The 11,349-nt window shown below is 54.7% G+C and overlaps 1 pseudogene; it reads left to right on the forward strand.

Moving 5' to 3' along the window:
- Nucleotides 1-2,553: 2,553 nt before the first annotated feature.
- On the forward strand, nucleotides 2,554-3,425 carry LOC128777593 (TAR DNA-binding protein 43-like; annotated as a pseudogene).
- Nucleotides 3,426-11,349: the final 7,924 nt, after the last annotated feature.

Consider the following 11,349-nt stretch of genomic DNA (forward strand, 5'->3'; position numbering starts at 1 on the left):
AAAGAAAAGAAAACGCCGTAGGTTTAGTAATTCACAATTTAGTATTTTATCTTCTGTGGAAAAGACTCAGATGTCTGAAGAACTGAACCTAATTTACCACTTAACTTAGCAAAGCTTTGAAGTTACAGGTCATGAAAGATTTGGGAAGCCATTTTAAAAGTTTACAAATAGGGACTCCTGGGCGGCTCAGTCGGTTAAGCGTCCGACTTCGGCTCAGGTCACAATCTCACAGCTCGTGAGTTCGAGCTCCGCGTGGGGCTCTGTGCTGACCTCTCAGAGCCTGGAGCCTGCTTCGGATTCTGTGTCTCCCTCTGTCTCTGCCCCTCCCTCGCTGACATTCATTCTCATTCTCTCATTCTCTCATTCTCTCTCTCTCTCTCTCTCTCTCTCTCTCTCTCTCTCTCTCTCTCAAAAATAAATGGTACAAGGAAAAAATTTAAAGGTTTACGAGTAAACATTTTTGTGTATTTAACCTATCTCCTGTCAACATTCACCCACGAACACTGTATGCGAGAGACAAAATCGACCATCGTTTGAAGTACTTTTTGCTGACAAACTGCAACGGGTACCGGTGAAGTCATAAATTGAAGTCACATGAAAGCTGATTAGGCCCCTGCCTCGGGCCTGAACCCTAGAGTGCGTGTCTGAGTGGAACAAGGAAGGGCGTAAGTGTTTGTAAAGTTTTTTTGATTTTGTTTTTGATACCTGTTGTAAAACGAGGGAGAAAAACGTGTTATGTTGTTTGTAAAGGTCACAGAGATGTATATTTTGAGGACCACAATTACAGGGTCAGTATTGGGACGGAAGCAAGGCCATGACCGGAGCTGCCCACCCCAAAGGCTTGTCATGCAGAGAGCACCAAATTCAAGCCATTTTACAACCACCACCACAAAGAATAAAACCTAACTATCTGCATTGTATTTGATATCGACGGCTCCGAAAATATGTCCATTTTAAGTAAGCAATCACCCTTCCATGGCCCTTAGTACCCAAGACGTCACACCCGTGTCCACTAAAAAGTCAAACGATCTGTTTCCCCACCATCAGGCTCACACGGGAGGCCCCACCACTGGGGATGGCCTAGGAGATCACTGGAGCCACACCAACTGATGCAGAAACAGGGGGAGGGGGAGGCGGCCAGGGAGCCGCCGGCCAGGCCCCAGGCAGATTTAAAGTTTTGGACTCACCTTTTTGTGTTTCTTTCATCTTTTTCTTTTGCGCCTCCAACTCCGCGTCTGCGCGTCCACCTCCTACTTCTTCTTCCATCTCTGTCTCCTGTCTTTGCCTCCTGCAAAAGTGGCTTTGTCTCTGGTTGCTTTTCAGCCCCCTGTGGAAGAGGTGAAGGAGGAGCAGGCCGTGGGGTGGGCACCCATCTTGACGCTTGTGCTCGGGGAGGAGGAGGGGCGGGTTTAGGGTCACTGGCATCTGTCTGCCTTCCTCCTCTTCCTCCTCTTCCTCATTCTTCTGACTATTGGGAAAGGGTGTGTGGGTGTGGGTGTATCGGGGAGGGCAGGTGTGTTCAATTTTTATCTCTCCTCTCTCTGGGCCATCAATTGTGTCCCTTCCCATGAGGCAACTTTCTTATGGAGTAACATAAAACTCTGAATGTAGAGAATTTCACACACACACACACACACACACACACACACACACACACCCCACACCCATACCCCGTTCACGTGAATGTGAAACACATTTGGGTTTGTTCTGATCCTCCTGAGTGTTAGAATGCCCAATGTTCACAAGAGCTTGCCTTGAAACACAGTAACGGAGCTCGGTTACAAATTGGTGTGAGCAATAGCATCCAGAGGTAGAGAAAACATCTCACATGGATAACACCTGTGGCCATAGATCCACAAACAAGATGCAAACCAACATCAGCCTCTGTTTCACTCCTATTTGTGGAGAGGACGCGAAAGACCCAATGGTCAAATCTCCCCCTTTTATAAAAACAAATCCAATCGCACGAGAGCATTACCGTGGATGGATCCCATCGTGCAGGTGTTTTCCATTTCCAATGAGAACACAGCCAATTTGGTGCAAAGAAGCCAAAAGCTGCAGCAACCCACAAACCAAATGTGGCCCGGGATATCTCCGTGAGCGTCCCTTCCTCCCCAAAAGCCGGGGCTTCGCTGATGGAACCAAAGGGCTTCCTAGTTTCTGGCTGCGTCGTCTCACGGCCAGCTTTCCCTAAGGGAGCACACAAGGAAACTCATTCAGACACCTCCAAAGAACCCCATCTGGGCCATCAGGGACTCAGGTGACCTTTCCATGTTCCCATGTAAGTAAGCACTTGCAAGTATAGGCTCCATATGTCCTATACGTGTAGCCTGCCGAAGTTTCCTTTTGGGGATGGGTGGTTGCTTTCTCCACACTTAGAGCAAGGTTATTAAATGGTGGCGGTCACGGTGGTGTTTTTTCCTCTTCCGTAAAGAGTTACAAGGCGGCCATTTCGTGGGAGCGAAGCGGTAGCTGGGCTGCTCCTGGATCCCTCGCCGCTTCGGGTTCCCTGTCAGGCTTCCTAGCAGCGGCCTAGCGGAGAAATAAGAGCAGGTGTCTGAATGTACTCGGGTGACCAAAGATGAGAATGACGAGCCCATCGAAATGCCATCGGAAGACGACGGGACAGTGCTGCTGTCCACAGTGACAGCCCAGTTTGTCGGCAGCACGTGGACTGCACTACCGGAATCCAGCGTCTCAGCGTATGAGAGGTGTCCGGCTGGTCAAAGACATTCTGCGCATCCCTGATGCTGGCTGGGGAAATCCGGGTAGCGGATAGTCGTCAACTTATCCCAAAGATAGCCACAGAAAAAGGGACGAGACAGGTGCCTGCTTCTTCAGCAGTGAAAGTGAAGAGAGCCATCCAGGGTACGTCAGATTTAAGAGTGTTGGGTCTCCCGTGGAAAACAACCGAACAGGATCTGAAAGAATATTTTGGGAGCTTTGGAGAGGTTCTTCTGGTTCAGGACAGGAAAGATATTCACACTAGTCCTTCAAAGGGTTTTGGCTGTGTTCCTTTTACGTAATAGGAAACCCAGGTGAAAGTCACGCGATCAAGGAACGATGGTGTGACTGCAAACTTCCTGAATCTCATCCAAGCCCAGATGAGCTTTTGAGAAGCAGGAAGGCGTTTGTCGGGTGCCTTACAGAGGGACGTGACTGCCTATAAGCTGCAGCAGTTCTTTTGCCAGGACTGAGAAGCGGTAGACAGCTTCATTCCCAAACGGTTCCCGGACTTTCCCTTTGTTACATTTGCAGATGATCAGGTAGCCCTCGCCCTCACCCTCGCCCTCTCTGATATTATCATTGAATTTATTTTTCTCAATGTACCCCCAAGGTACTTAGCCTATAGGGCAACAGTGGTTTGAGGAGGAGAGTCCTTCATACCCCTCGCCCTTTCAGCCCCCGCCCTGGCACAACCCCCTCCAGGAGCCCTCTGTTTGTTCCCCTTAGGGAAGAGCCTCTTACGTTTTTGTCCCCCTCCCTGTTTGTATGTTATTTTTCCTTCCCTTCCCTTCTTCCCTTCTTCCCTTCTTCCCTTCCCTTCCCGGGTTCCCTTCCCAGAGTTCCTCTGTTTGGGAAGTGAAGGTCCTCACACGGGTGAGGTCCTGTGATACATGTGTTTCTCTGAGGGACGAATGTCACTTTGCATGACACCCTCCAGTTCCATCCAGGTACTTGCAAATGGCAAGACTTCATTCCCTCTGGTGGCCGAGCACTGCTCCGTTGTAGATGGATACCACCTCTTCTGTATCCATTCATCCATCGATGGACATTTGGCCCCTTTCCATACTTTGCCTACCGCCGATAGTGCTGCTATGCACACTGGGGTGCGTGTGCCCCTTGGAAACAGCAGACCTGTATCCTTTGGCTAAGTACCTAGTCATGAAAGTGCTGGGTCGTAGGGTACTTCTATGTGTCATGTGTTGAGGAACCTCCTCAGGTCCCTGGTTCTGGAAAGAACTCCGATAGTGGTTCTAAATCAGGTGCGGCCATCGGTTGGGGACCCCCATCAAATGCAGAGTCAGGCAGCGGTTTTCCTGCAGGCTTTGGCTCAAGCACGGATTCTAAATCTTCCAGCTGGGGAATTTATACAGCGGGGTAGGTATAGACTGGTAGGAATTCAAATTTTTCTAAACACATGGTAAGTGTATTTCTTTTTTTCTTCTCTTCTCTCTTCTCTCTCTCTCTCTCTCTCTCTTTCATTTTCTTTCTTTCTTTCTTTCTTTCTTTCTTTCTTTCTTTCTTTTTTTTAAAACATTTATTTATTTTTGAGAGACCGAGAGAGACAGAGCGGGAAGGAGAAGGAGCAGAGAGAGAGGGAGACAGAATCCGAAGCAGGCTCCAGGCTGTCCGCACAGAGCCCGGTGCAGGGCTCGAACCCACAAACCGTAAGATCATGACCTGAGCCGCAGTCACACACTTAACTGACGGAGCCACCCAGGCACCCCACCCATGGTTAAGTGTATTATAAAACCCATCCATACTGAGAGTTTTCAGAATCAGTACGTTCAGCGTGGGGTATATTCACCACTATTTTTGACATTTTTCTTCAGAAAGAGAGGCAAAGCTAAATGAATTTTAGAAGTTTTGTTACATGAAGTGTTGAAATATCAGGTGTTTGAAAGCGAACTGCTGTTTGCCTGATTGGTTCTCGTTCTCTCTCTCTCTCTCTCTCTCTCTCTCTCTCTCTCTCACACACACACACACACACACACACACACACACACACACACACAGGCTACAATGGATATCAAAGGATTTCTCCTGTAATATTGTATCCCTGGACTCGTCAAGTGAATTCTTTGTGCGTGTTCACTATGGAAACCATTCATTAGAAGTACATTCTTTTTTCCTTGTTTTAATTGGAACCCCACCACATTATTTCCCCACCCCCGGGAAAACCTCCTTTTTGGAGATCATGGTGTCACAGTGTTTGGTCTTTTTGCTTTCGTTTTTAGTTTGTGACACTTGTCTCCCTTCCTATGCACAAGTACAGTATGAAGCCTTCATTGAATCTGTGCCGTTCATCTCATTTCAAATGTTTACGGGAGAAGCACTTCATTGAAAGCAGTGCTGTAAATATTCTGCCATAGGAAGGAATATTTCCGTCTACGTGCTTTCTCACTCTTGAATTCGTCTTCACACCATACAGGCTGTGACTTTGACGGTGGGTGTCTCGTTTGTATCCGCTACTCTTTATTTCGCGGAGTCGTATCAATGCTATGAATGCAAGGGTGTGCTATGTAACCAGAAGGCTGTTAGAAGTTCTGAAACCTTGTGTTTTCTGATCCTCGTGTTCGACCGACAGTGGTGCCGAAGTACGAAAGGCTAGTGTGAGTGAGAAAAGGAGAGAGTGCGTGCAGAGACTCCGTGGCGGTGGCACACGATGGATAGATTTTTTTAACCTGGTGAGATGCATCTCTCAGTCCCTTGACCTCGGTGCAAGAGCGTGCCGAGAGCAACGATAGCAAATGACATGCGAATGTTTTCTGCATCCAAAGGACAGCCACACCCGTTGGAAGACGTTGGAAGACGTAAAGAGAGTTTTGTTCTCAGAGAACCCCGTTAGTTGGATGTGTGAGGTACTTGTATTTCCCCTGCCCTTCCGTCAGCTGCTGTGAACACCGTATGGTGTGTGTTCTGTTCTGTTCCCGATCTGTTAAGTGTGGTCCCGTGAACACGGACTGAGCTTGTGGTGTGCTTCACGGGAGCACTCGGAAGCAGAGCTCACCAGTGAGCTCGGGGTGTCACCACGAAGGCCGGAAGTTCTAATGTCTGCCAGGTAGCCATAAGAATGTGGTCTAATGCAGTTCTGTGTCCCGTGCTTGGATGGTCTTTATAAGAGTTGTCAGTGTTGGGAATTCTTAAATAGAATGGATGAAGGAGGAAGAGGAGGAGGAGGAGGAGGAGGAGGAGGAGGAGGAGGAGGAGGAGGAGTTGTTGTTGTTGTCGTTGTTGTTGTTGTTGTTACGAGGTATAATGACGAAAGACACGGCAGAAAATTTTTACAGGGTTTACTTTCTGTTTTCAGTATGTGCAAAGCTGTATGACTTTAATCTTTGGGGATCCAGGGAGGTTTTCTTCCATTTTCTCATCTGTATGTTTGGAAGGCTCCTTTTTAATTCGCAACTGACTGACTGACTGACTGATGGATTGGTTTTGTTTTTATGTCCTCTTCTCACCCAACATAAGGCCCAAACTCACAGCCCGGCAATGAAGAGTCACCCGCTCCCCTGACCTAGCTGAGCGAGCCAGCCAGCCAAGTCACCCCTTTGATCCATTTTTGTTGTTGTTGTTTATTTAAATGAAGCGGACATGCAACGTGTGCTCAGGACAGAAACAGAGCACACGCTTTGGGGTTTGGCAGGGTCATTTGGAGCTTGGTAAATGTTAAAGCCTAGCTTCCCTGGGAGCCCAGGAGCAGGGTCCACAGCCGTTAAAAGTTGACAATTTCCTTTATCGATAGCCATCGAACAGATGATTTATTGAAAACACGAATCTATGGCAAAGATCGTTCTATGGTCTGTGATCAGGATATAGGAAGAACCGGATGGCTACAGCTCCCACCTCACAGACTTCATGTTTCAGTTGGACGTAGAGGCAGGGAGGGAGGTGAGGCAGGACGGCAGGGAGACAGGGAGGCAAGCAGACTGGCAGGCAGGCAGGCAGGCAGGCAGGCCGGCCGGCAAGCAGGGAGGGAGGGAGGCAGGCCGGCAGGCAGGGAGGGAGGGAGGCAGGCAGGCAGGCAGGCAGGCAGGCAGGCAGGGAGGGAGGGAGGCAGGCCGGCAGGCAGGGAGGGAGGGAGGCAGGCAGGCAGGCAGGCAGGCAGGCAGGCAGGCAGGCAGGGAGGGAGGGAGGCAGGCCGGCAGGCAGGCAGGCAGGCAGGCAGGCAGGCAGGCAGGCCGGCAGGCAGGCAGGCAGGCAGGCAGGCCGGCAGGCAGGCAGGCAGGCAGGCCGGCAAGCAGGGAGGGAGGCAGGCCGGCAGGCAGGCAGGCCGGCAGGGAGGCCGGCAAGCAGGGAGGGAGGGAGGGAGGCAGGCAGGCAGGCAGGCAGGCAGGCAGGCAGGCAGGCAGGGAGGGAGGGAGGGAGGCAGGCCGGCAGGCAGGCAGGCAGGCCGGCCGGCCGGCCGGCCGGCAAGCAGGGAGGGAGGCAGGCTGGCAGGCAGGCAGGCAGGCCGGCAGGCAGGCCGGCAAGCAGGGAGGGAGGCCGGCAGGCAGGCAGGCAGGCAGGCAGGCAGGCAGGCAGGCCGGCCGGCCGGCAAGCAGGCAGGCAGGCAGGCCGGCAAGCAGGGAGGGAGGCAGGCCGGCAGGGAGGGAGGGAGGGAGGGAGGCAGGCGGGCCGGCCGGGAGGCAGGCAGAGAGGCAGGCCGGCAGGGAGGCAAAGAAAGAAAACGTGGCATCAGGGTACCTTGTGGGCTCAGGTGGTGGATCGTGCCACTGTATCTCGTGGGTTGCGAGTTCGAGTCCCACGCTGGGCGTAGCGCGCGCTTACAGTAAAATCTTTGAAAACCCATCCACAAATACAGGAATAAACAAAACATGGTATCAAAGGGGAGTAAGTGATTGATCGATGGGGGGTGGGGATCAAACGAGAATATGTGTCTAACCCGCAACCTATTCTTTATCGACGCTGCTTTCACTATTTTGCCCCGATGACTTTTTCCACAAGCGGTGGTCCCACCTGAGCGGGCTCCCTTCATCTTAAGATGTTCTGCAGCGAGAGGAAAGGCGTGAGAGGCAAAAGTTAGGCGGATCCATACAAATAAAGACAATCATCGTTTCTGAGACCAGTAGCCAAAGCTCTGCCTCCGTTTAGGATCCAATGTCGTACTTATCTCTTTAAAAACAGAAATACGTACATAAAAACCAGGCAGGGTCGTTGGCTTGGATAAGGGAGGAAGCTGAAATGCAATCATGGAGAACAACATAGGGGGTAAGAAGTTGCAAGCCAGAGCGATTTCACCACCCGTAGCCTTTGAAATGATGATTTGGTGTCTTCGGATACAAGAGAGCTCACCCTACGTAGAAGGTTTCCCACCGCTTGTCATGAAGTATCGGAACACCACAAGCGGATTCCCGTGCTACCAAAACCTCTCTGCCAACATAATCTGTAACAGCTGCATTCTCTTGTATCGTGTGAGTGTAGCGTCATTCATTGCACCACTCTGCCGTTGTTTGACCTTCCAGCGGATTGTAATTTTCGTTTCTTTCGGCGTGCGTGTGGGTATGCGTATCGGGCTATCGAAAACGATCTAGCCACGTTCGGTCCTCTTTTTCTCATTTCTCATAGATGAGTGATGGCGTCAAAGGATACACCTCAGGAAACCCCAGATGGAAGAGAGGCAAAGGGAAGGGGGGGGGGCAGAGTGCTTCTGTGTCCCGTGCCGCCCCCCCCCCCCCCGCACTCTCCCAACACACCAGTCTCCCCTCCTCTCCCCCCCCCCCCCCCCCCCGTTCCAGGTGTTGGAACAACCCGGAAGTGCCTGAATTAGGGGAGTTCTTTGACCGGGGGGGGGGGGGGGGGGGAGAGGTTGGGGAGCACCAATGTTTGGAAACATTGCAGGGCTACCAAGAGTCAGTGTCTAAGGTACTTGGGGGGGGGGGTGAGGAAGAGGGGGGCGTGGGGTTTCTTTCTCTTTGAGGTGATGGAAATAGTTTGGAATGAACAGTGATGGTCCCATAGCTTTGTGAGTAGTAGCCTAAGATAGCCCGCTGAAGTGTACACACACCTATACATTTGTTTACTTATTACGTATGCATTCATTCCAGTTGAGTGAGTGGGAGAGAGAGGGGGTAGGGAGGGAGAGAATGGATCACCAAGCAGGCTCCAAGGTGTCAGCACAGAGCCAGATGTGGGGGCTGAAATTCAAGAACCCCGAGATCATGACCTGAGGCGAGACTGGGACACCTTACCGAGTGAGGCACCCAGGTGCCCCTGAACTGTTCGCTTTTACAAGGATGGGAATTTTGGCATGCGAGTTGTGTTTCCAGTGTTAATAGGTGAGGCAACACCTAGAATAGTAAATGCGGGCGGGCGGGCAGGCAGGCAGTCGATGTTTTCTTGTTCTTTCCCTTCTGGGCTTCAGAGGGGGATGGCGAGTGTGAGGGAGGGAGTCCATGACACTGGGCGTAGGTGTTCTTGTGAGCTGAGCGGCTTGGGAAGTTCCCCGAACTACATGACCCCACAGGAGAACAGGAATTCCTTCTCGACGGCAAGAGAGTGGGCGACTAGCACCGCCTGAGTCTGGCAGAGCCTCAAATCTAAGTCGGGGTGGGGGAGCACTTCTGCTGTCCTACCGGTCCTGACCCTCCCTGTCTGTCTGGGGGCCCCTGAGCCGCAGGGGTGGTGTTTTGAGTTGTCCCTCTGTGGTCGTCTTTTACACCAAATACTTCTGTTGAAGGTGCTTGGAGAATAACACAGGTTGGTATTTCCAAAATGACCTTGAGATCCTATTCTCTGCCCCTCCGCCCCTCCCTTGCGCGCGTGAAAACACCCACCCACACACCCCCCCCCCCGCCCCCGCGCACACACCCCACCCCTTCCCATTCCTTCTAACTACAACTGTTCCTATTTCCATCCATGTACTCCCAGACAGCTTCCTCAAGCCCCACCGCCCACCCCGTCGACCTCTTTGGGTAGTATAAAAGCGACCAACAGGCAGGGGGCGTCCGGGCACCACGGTGGTGGAGTGAGGGAGTCCGTGTGTGACGACTACGGGCGGATCGCAGCAGAGCGGCCGGGACGCAGCACCTGCCTCGCCGGCGCACAGCCTCGTCCCCAGCCACCTGGGTCAGTAGCGTTTCCCGGCTGGGGTGGGGGGAGGGGGACATGGAACGGAGGGCGCACCAAGAGGGCTTTGTGGATCGAATGGACGCCTAACCGAGACCCTCCTTCCTGCCACCAGACACCGTTTGTGGATGGTCGTCGTCTCGCCGTCACGCAGCCCCCACCAGTGCTACAACGAAAGAAACGGGTGTCAAGGATAGTAATGCAAACGAAGGCGGGGCCGATCCGATCAGGGGAAGCGGCGACAGGAGTGGAGGTGGGAGGAAAAAAAAAAAAAAAAAAAATCACGGGAAGAAAGGACAGGCGTGGGCCAGGGCGGTCGCACGGGGGGGGGGGGGGGGGGGGGGGGGGCAGCGGGTCAACGCTCGTCATCGAACCCGGGGACTCGGGTGGCCGACCTCACCGGGCCCAGAGTCGCTAGCGATCCACTGGTTTCCTAAACTTTGGGGTAGACGGCCGCGGCGAAGTCCGGCGTGCTGGTCAACCTCGGGGACCAGCTCAACGGATCCCCAGGTCATGGGGCTTGGCCGTGCTGGTAGAACTCGGGTCTCCTCGAGTCCCGGGCACTCAGGCAACCGGGGTTCGGGTCGCCGGTGTGCCGGTCGGCCCCGGGGCTAAGGGGTCGGGACTCGGGGCTCAGGTGATCGTGTCCCCGGCCCCCGGCGTGCCGGTCGATCTCGAGCGCCGGGTCGCCGGTCCGCGGTGTGCCGGTCGACCTCGGGTCTCAGATCCGCAGATCCCAGCGTGCCGGCCGACTTCAAGTCCCAGGTCACCGGGTCCCCCGGCTCCCGGCGTGCTGGTCGACCTCGAGCGCCGAGCCTCGGGGTCCTCTGTCCCCGGCGTGCTGGTCGACCTCGAGCACCGAGCCCCGGGGTCCCGGGGCCGCGGGGTCGCGGTCCCCGGTGTGCTGGTCGACCTCGAGCGCGGAGTCGCCGGTCCGCGGTGTGCTGGTCGACCTCGAGGCCGCGGGTCCCCGGCGTGCTGGTCGACCTCGAGCGCCGAGCCTCGGGGCCCTCGGCCCCCGGCCCCCGGCGTGCTGGTCGACTTCGAGCGCCGGGTCCCGGGTCCCGGGTCCCGGGTCCCGGGTCGCCGGTCCGCGGGGCCCCGGTCCCCGGTGTGCTGGTCGACCTCGACCTCGAGCGCCGAGCCTCGAGCCTCGGGGTCCTCGGCCACCGGCGTGCTGGTCGGCCCCGAGTCCCAGGTCCCCAGGTCCGCGGTGTGCTGGTCGACCTCGAGTCCGCGGGTCCCCAGCGTGCTGGTCGACCTCGGGCGCCGAGCCTCGGGGCCCTCGGCCCCCGGCGTGCTGGTCGACCTCGAGCGCCGAGCCCCGGGGCCCCGGGGCCGCGGGGCCGCGGGGCCGCGGTCCCCCGGTCCCCCGGTCCCCCGGTCCCCCGGTCCCCCGGTCCCCCGGTCCCCGGCGTGCTGGTCGACCTCGGGTCCGCGGGTTCCCGGCCCCCGGTGTGCTGGTCGACCTCGAGTCCCAGGTTCCCGGTCCCCCGGTCCGCGGTGTGCCACCGCGTGCTGGTCGACCTCGAGTCCGCGGGTCCCCAGCGTGCTGGT

The sequence above is a fragment of the Panthera pardus genome, unplaced genomic scaffold (genome assembly GCF_024362965.1).
Source record: "Panthera pardus isolate Hobbes unplaced genomic scaffold, ASM2436296v1 HiC_scaffold_164, whole genome shotgun sequence".
Classification (NCBI taxonomy): domain Eukaryota; kingdom Metazoa; phylum Chordata; class Mammalia; order Carnivora; family Felidae; genus Panthera; species Panthera pardus.